This window comes from Capricornis sumatraensis, chromosome 11 (assembly GCF_032405125.1).
Source record: "Capricornis sumatraensis isolate serow.1 chromosome 11, serow.2, whole genome shotgun sequence".
In the NCBI taxonomy this organism is placed as follows: Eukaryota; Metazoa; Chordata; class Mammalia; order Artiodactyla; family Bovidae; genus Capricornis; species Capricornis sumatraensis.
In genome coordinates, this window is record NC_091079.1 from 87893908 (window position 1) to 87902175 (window position 8268).

Here is an 8268-nt window from a genome sequence, read left to right on the forward strand (position 1 = left end):
AATGGAATCAAATAGAATAGGAAATATCAGAATACATCTCACGTCGATTAAAATATAATTTCGTAAAACTTTTGTCTCATTTTAGATAGATAACATAAAGAGGTAGATTAGATGGATGAATAGAGAGATTGACAGCAGAGAGATGTGTATACTGAGTTGTGTATACATGAACATATTCATGTTGGCTCTTTACCTTAGTCAGAAATAAGACAAGGGGCTCATCCCCTGGGAAGAAGAGCCAACACAGGCCCAGAGATATCAGAACCTTTGTAAACTAAGTAATGACTTCTTCCTCCCTAAAAAAAGATATCCATGTCAAATCCCTCCCGAGTCTAATTCTCTTTAGGACTCACCCAAATTGTCCAGGAATATCTGAAAAGGGAGCTTTACCAATGTGATTAACTTAAGAATCTTGAAAGGAAGAGCTTACCCTGGGTAATTTGGGTGAGTCTCAAAGGCAATTAGATGGATCCTCATAAAATAAGACACACAGAAGGCAATATGAAGACAGAGGCAGGGACTAGAGTGATGAGCCTACATGTCAAGGAATGCTAATAGCTACCAGAAGATGGAAGAGGCAAGGAACTAATTGTCCCTTGAAACCATCAGAGAGAGTGTGATCCCGCCACATCTTGATTTCAGACTTCTGGCCTTCAGTATTGAGAGAATAAATTTCTGTTGTTTTAAGGCGCCAAGTTTGTGGTGATGTATCTTTGGAAGCCCTAGGAAACAACTACAGCCCTGGACAAGGGTTTGGGCTTTGGACAAAACTTCAGCCTCAGAATAGAAATGGGAGTTCAATCTAAAAGTAGATTAGAAAGTGAAGTGAAGTGAAGTCGCTCAGTCATGTCCGACTCTTTGCGACCCCATGGACTGTAGCCCACCAGGCTTCTCCGCCCATGGGATTCTCCAGGCAAGAATACTGGAGTGGGTTGCCATTTCCTTCTCCAGGGGATCTTCCCAACCCAGCGATCGAACCCGGGTCTCCCGCATTGCAGGCAGACGCTTAACCTCTGAACTACCAGGGAAGCCCAAAAAGTAGAATAGAGGGACTGCCAATTCAGGGGACACAGGTTCAATCCTTGGTCAGGGAAGATCCCACATGCCACAGGGCAATTAAGCCCATAGGTCACAACTACTGAAGTCCGTGCTCTAGAGGTCGTGCCCTGCAACAAGAGAAGCTACCACAATGAGAAGGCCGTGCACCACAACAAAGAGTAGCCCCTGCTCACCACAACTAGAGGAAGTCCACACTCAGCAATGAAGACTTAGCACAGCCCAAAATAAATACAGAAAAATTTTAAATAAATTTTAAGGAAGTAAAAGAAATCCATCACACACTGGTTCATAGGGCAGCCAGGCATGCCAAGTCATTTTAGTCATGACCTGCTCTTTGTAACCCTGTGGACTGTAGGCCGACAGGCTCCTCTGTCCATAGGATTCTCCAGGAAAGAACACTGAAGTGGGTTTCCCTGCCCTCCTCCAAGGGATCTTCCCAACCCAGGGATCAAACTGGTGCCTCTTACATCTCCTGCATTGACAGGGGGGTTCTTTACCACCAGCGCCAGCTGGGAAGCCCCATTAGACATAGGCCATCCCAGACCAATTCCAAATCTAGCCATGATCGAGAAGAGTGAGTAGGTCCTGGAGTGACTCAGGGACTTGGTGTGTGTGTGTGTGGCCGGGGCGGGGGGGAGGGGGGGAGGGGGCGGGGGCGGGGGGGAGGGGGGGAGGGGGCGGGGGCGGGGGCGGGGGCGGGGGGAGGGGGGGAGGGGGCGGGGGCGGGGGGAGGGGAGGAGGGGGCGGGGGCGGAGCAGGGCAGGGACAGGGGCTAGTTCATCATGCAGGTAGGGCTTTTCAGTACAAAGCAGGGCAAGCAGGAACTGACAGAGCAATCAGAGAAGTTCTGCCAGTCAGAAATATCTGGGAGAACCTGGCTGCATGCAGTCTGAGATGATGTCCATTTTCAGGAAAAAAAAAAAAGACCAGAAAATATGCTGCTCCTTCTATGGAAGGCGTCTGTCCCCTCATTCAAGGACAGGCACATGCCAGTGCAGGGGAGTGGAGGTAAGCGCGAGGTCTGCTTTGACACTCCTCAGTAGCCCTCAAAGCCCCTCCTGGAGCTGAGACCTCCCTGCAGGCTCAGAAGATCCATTCTCCTTCAGCCGAGAGCTTCTGAGGCTTGAACGGACCATTCCGCACCTGTGTTAGCAGGAATTGGGGAAAGGAAGACCTAACCATCTCTACAAGCTTCTAACTCACAAGTCGTCAGAGAACCAGCCTTACTGTTAACATACAATGGGGATTTCCTAGTCCCTAAATGTCACATAAAAGGATTTCAATTTAGATGCTCTCAAAAGGCACTCTTCTTCCCCACCTTCCTAGGCAATATAGGACAAACAACTATGCATCAGTTCCAGTCCCTGTCCCTCAAGAGTTCGTGTCCTCACACATAATATGAGGACCAGCCATAATCTGGAGAAGGCAATGGCACCCCTCTCCAGTACTCTGGCCTGGAAAATCCATGGACGGAGGAGCCTGGTAGGCTGCAGTCCATGGGGTCGCGAAGAGTCAGACACACTGAGCGACTTCACTTTCACTTTTCACTTTCCTGCATTGGAGAAGGAAATGGCAACCCACTCCAGTGTTCTTGCCTGGAGAATCCCAGGGATGGCAGAGCCTGGTGGGCTGCCGTCTATGGGGTCACACAGGGTCGGACACGACTGAAGTGACAGCAGCAGCAGCAGCCGTAATCACTAAAACTATAGAGCAGTGGTATCTGTCACTAATTCGTGTCCGACTCTTGTGACCCTTTAGACTGTAGCCTGCCAGGCTCCTCTGTCCATGGGATTATCCAGGCAAGAATACTAGGGTGGGTTGCCATTTCCTTCTCCAGGGGATCTTCCTGGGTCTCCTGCAGTAGGCACCTTCAAATGACACAGACAATCAGAGACAAAGAACTAGGGGGGATAAGACAGGTTTTATTGATACTTCAATCCAGGCATGAAAGGATTCCAAAATGTGAGAACCTAATATTAAATGCATATCTTTAATCTTATAACCACTAGCAAGTCTTATCCAGAATAACCAGCCTGATAATGAAAAAAGATAATCTAACAGTTGCGATGAAAATCTCTTAATAATTAATTTCTAAATTGTTTCACTTATCTGGCCTTCATCTGTAAAATGAGTTTTATACACAATCACTAAAGTCCTTTCCAGTCCCCTTATATTCCTTGGGCAACTCATTTTAAGGGAGATACTTTTGTTGGCTTTATCCTTAGGGACTTCTGTGCGGTCTTCAAGTAGGGGGAGCTTTAGGATTTTCAGAAAGCTGTAAGAATCTTTAAGCTATAAAGATTGGTTGATATGTGGAAGTATGGCTGAGGAACTAGAGAAAACTGGTCAGCCTAAAATGCTGGGTTCCTCCCTAAGAGGCACTGTGGCCAACTGGGGACCAGGAAGGCCACTGGGCACTAAACCTAAGCCCTGGCCTGCGAGACATTTCTAATGGCCTCCATCCATCTGGTTCTTACTTTTCCTGGTGGCTCAGACGGTAAAGCATCCGCCTACAATGCAGGAGATCTGGGTTCAATCCCTGGGTCAGGAAGATCTCCTGGAAAAGGAAATGGCAGCCCACTCCAGTATTCTTGCCTGGAAAATCCCATGGATGGAGGAGCATAGTAGGCTACAGTCAGACACGATTGAGCTACTTCACTTTCTTTCTTTGCCTTCATTATAACGCCTAGCTCAAACTTTTACTCCCCCACATAGCTCCCCAACTGATCCTTTCTTTTTTTTGAATCAGGTTTAACCTTCTGAAGGCTAAAAATCATAAAGCAAAAATTTATTTGAAACAAGGAGGAGGGAAGAGGGAGCTGGACTCACAGAATGATAGAAGTGAAAATATATATATATATATATATATTTATTTTTTTTAACGTCAAAGCCTCAAACAAAGGCTGCACTACTGACTCCTCAGGGGGTTGACAGGTTTGAGCCACAGGAATTAGCACTTGCCTCTTTGGGTTGATCTGTTTGTTGGTTGCTATGTGGATTGGTGATAAAATATCCATTTGGGTGGGATCAAAAATTGTATTACCCTCTTAGAGCACATCTGCGAATACTGGCCTTTTGAACAAATGACTGTAGTTCACCAGGTCTCTGTGCTGTCAGAGGCTGCTTCCCAAATACCAACTTTGAGCCTAGCCCTACCATATGGACTCATGGGGGTCCATGAAAAATAGTGTTCGAGGGGCCGGAAAGCATGAGAAGTTCTGGCAAAAAGTGACAGGGTTTGTCCAGGCTGCTGAAGAGAAATGTACTGAAACTGGAAAGACGAAGGAAATGCACACCTTTGGAACGTGTCTGTGGATCAAAATACATCCTAACAGATTCTTGAGAGAGCGCCGGGAGCCGTGTTAACCTTGGCATTGCTATCATTAAAAGGCTATGCTCATTTCTGGCACCTAACATGGGACACTTTGACAGCAACAGGGTTGATGGAAGAGGAAAGAATCTGTTTTGCAGTTAAAAAAAAAGTTCTCGGATTTCTCAGGCCATTTGAAATCACGCCAGAGAAATACTCGATTTCAACATTCTTCAGCTCTCTGCGATGATGCCGCAAGTGGTGTCCCCCACGTGTGATGATGTATTTCAGAGCCAGAGTTTTCTCAAGATGTTCCAAGTCTGCAGGCTCCTGATCCTTTTTCAAATTACAAAGATGATAGGATCCCAGTGAGAGTTGTGATTAGTCTAAACTCTCCACAGCTGTGAGAGACGAGTGTACAAATTCCCATAAAGATTCTGCGTGTTCTGGACTGAATTTACCTATGGGGCACTGAGGCCTAACTCGGGGACCACTTGAAAGAATCAGAGCTGCCCCCGTGCTATTCCATCTCCAGCATTAGCAGCTGGGAGGCTGGCAACTGTTCTTCGAAGATGCCTCCCCTCACACCCACGACGCTGTCACTGCCCAGCAGTGAGTATCTATTTTTGGTGTAGGGGGAGAAAAGCATTAATACATCGACCCAATGGACTGTAGCCTGCCAAGTTCCTCGGTCCATGGGATTTTCCAGGCAAGAATACTGGAGTGAGTTGCTATTTCCTTCTCCAGGGGATCTTCCCAACCCAGGGATTGAACCTGGGTCTCCTGCATTGCAGGCAGACTCTTTGCCATCTGAGCCACCAGGGAATCCCTATTAATATATGAGAATCCAAGGAGGCCTTGCAATTCATGATGTGAACAGCTAGGATGACTATAAAACACCTTGTAACTTAAGAGGTTGGCCTGGACTGTGTGTGAGAACAGAACCAGTTGTATTACCACCTCTAACTCATTTAGATCAGTGCTAGCAAGAAGGCAGGTTCCGAGCAGTCTTCAGTTACTTGGCAAAGTCAGCAGGGCTTTGTTTTCTTATTTTGGACACCTTTTCCCTAAAATACTTCCTTGGAATGCTAAGTAAATGTAATAATACACAGCACGCCACTTTTACCATGTTTAGTAACTGTATTGTCTGAAGACTCTTGGCTATACTCCTTTATGAAACATCTGACACTTGGCATGCTTTCCAAGACTGGGAAAGAGTTAGGGGACAAGTATTCACACCACTGTCGACACATATTAACAGTTACAGAGATAATAAACAAGACTCTCTATTTTGGGAAAAAATGAAAAAAATGGTTTTTTAAATTGTTTTCTAATATGATTTGCATGAATTTTCCAAAGCCATGTATACATTCACCAGGTACAACCACCTCCATTGCTTAGAGTCCACTGAAGTGCACCTGGTGTTGCTCCTGACATCCGGAGTTTTTCTTTTTTTTTTTTTTGGCCACGCTGTGTGGCTTGCAGGATTTCAGTTCCTCCACCAGGGCTTGAACTTGGGCCACAACAGTGAAGTCTGGAATGTTAACCACTAGGCCACCAGGGAAGTCCCTGGAGATTTTTAGTAGTGTGCTTTCATTTTCCAGTTTATCACACAGCCAACCACATATTTGGATATGGCATTTCTCACTGCAGACATTGAACTTGACTTTCTCTAAAGCCAGAAAGACCACACAACTGAAGTCAGAAGTTCCAAAGAAGAGTTGATAAGCTGTAAGTGAAATTCTCAAAACACCTACCTCTGGATGATCTACACATGATACCTACACACTAAAATGGGGGTGGGAGTGAAGGAAGAAGGAAATAAGCTTCTTTTTTTCTAATATTCATATAAACAAAACACAAAATTAGAAACACTTCCTCTTTTATCTTTCATAGTCCTTCATGCAAATCTACATGCTAAGTCTTTCAACTACTCATGGTATACCTCAGATTTCATCTTTTATAAAGAAAAATCAAATTATTAACTTAAGTGTATTAAACTGTATGCCAACTATGCATAACTCCCCCTGGAACCATATTGCAAGGGTAATTTCAGTATCAAGTGGTTTATTCCTATCTTTCTGCTGGAGGTCAGTTCTGAGTAGAAATCACCCAGCAAGGCAAGTTGGGGAAAAACAAAACAAAATATCAATATACTGAGTGGGACGTCATACGATGCAACAAGATTCTGATAGTTGAAGTAACAACCAGGGAAGCCTGACAGGTAAGGGGAACGCTGCCTTGCTGGAATATTCAAGATTTGCTTGGTGGTAAACATTAGTGACATGCTGATAACTGCCTGACAACTAGCTCTAGCAAGAAAAGTATTTTGTACCATTTGCAATATCCGTGGTGTAAATACACCCAGGAAGCCAAATTTCAAGCTACCCAAGTGTCATCGCTGAATGGGAAGTTAGGAAGAGGTTCACAACAATAGACCACTGTATACTATTTCAGATACAACAGATGTAAATAACCTCAAACATAAATTATACTAAAATGTAGGGTAATAATCAGACCGTGGTGAATTTTGACTACTGTTTTTGTTTTTTCATATAGTTAATTTAACTGTAAGCTTACATAATTTAATTTTTTAATAGTGGTTGCATTTAACAACTGGCTCCCAAAAGTCATGAATATTGAAAGGTTGGCTCTACATTTGCTCCATCATAGGTTGTCTGTTCAGAATATCTATCAGAGTATCTTTAATAGATATTCTGAACAGACAACAAAAAACCCAAGTAAATGAAGCTACTAATTCATTTCGATCGAAGTATCTTCAGAGTTTCCAAGGTTGCCAACCTCTATGCAATTCCCTTTCAGAAATACTCAAAAGTTCTGGTTTCAGTGTGCATACATAGTATTTACAGGAGAGACAATATCTTGCAGGTGTATCACACATCATACTTCTCCGAACAGTGTCTTTAAGACACTGTGGGACATTCTAGCCCTGCATAGTGAATTTGAATCAGTGGGGAACACTATTTTAGTGCGTAGTGGGTAAAAAGAGTCCTGGAGCTGTTTGTGCTTAGACAGCGGCGGGGGAGTGGAGCTGATCACGCAAGGAGGCCGGGAGGCTGATCCGGGGCCCTAAGATTCCCAGTTATCTCCGGAAAAATGCAGGCCTCTGCAAGCCAGTGTACAGCAGCACCAACCTTTCTTCCCTCTCTCTTGTTTTCTGACTAACTAGCGATTTTACTAAAATTCCGTTTTTTCTGATTGGCGATACTCTCAAGATCCCCTCTGAGAAACTAAAATTATTAAGAACTAAAACATTCAAATGTGCGCTTAATCTGACAGAAATGCTTTGTAGTGTTTTCCTCGTGATGCAAACATACCTGTTACTAGACACTTGTGTGCAAGCTCTACATAGATCTCACTGCCAGAGCCATCACCAGCAGTAGTCGTGGCCGAGTGGTTAAGGCGATGGACTAGAAATCCATTGGGGTCTCCCCGCGCAGGTTCGAATCCTGCCGACTACGGGAAGTCAACATTTTGACACAGGTGCTTATTTCTCTTTTGCAAGCTTCTCTGCAGACATTTAAGGAATTTATGAACGTCTGGGATACGACTGGGACCCCAAGGGGACTGGACGAGGAGGCGATGACAGAGCTAGGGAGTCGGGCGATTGTGGTTACAACCTGAGTCCAGGAGGAACGGGAGACGGGACAAAACACTTCAGACAATCGGAAACAGGAAAGCCAGCAGCGCAGAAACAGACAGCGCCGACCTCCCGCCCCGGCGCCGGAACGTTGGCGCAGCCCGGGGGCCTCGCGACCCCACCGAGTCTTTCCGCGCGAGCCTGTCAGCAACCAAGCCTCGCGAGGCTCGGAAACGGCGCGCGCATGCGCGGGGGCGACGAGGAGCGCGCCTCGGGAGGGATGGGGGGGCCGTCCTCG

The 8268-nt window shown here is 45.6% G+C and overlaps 1 non-coding gene across 1 annotated transcript; it reads left to right on the forward strand.

Moving 5' to 3' along the window:
• Window positions 1–7769: 7769 nt before the first annotated feature.
• Window positions 7770–7851, forward strand: TRNAS-AGA (transfer RNA serine (anticodon AGA)). The gene has a single exon. It is a non-coding gene; the product is annotated as a tRNA-Ser (tRNA).
• Window positions 7852–8268: the final 417 nt, after the last annotated feature.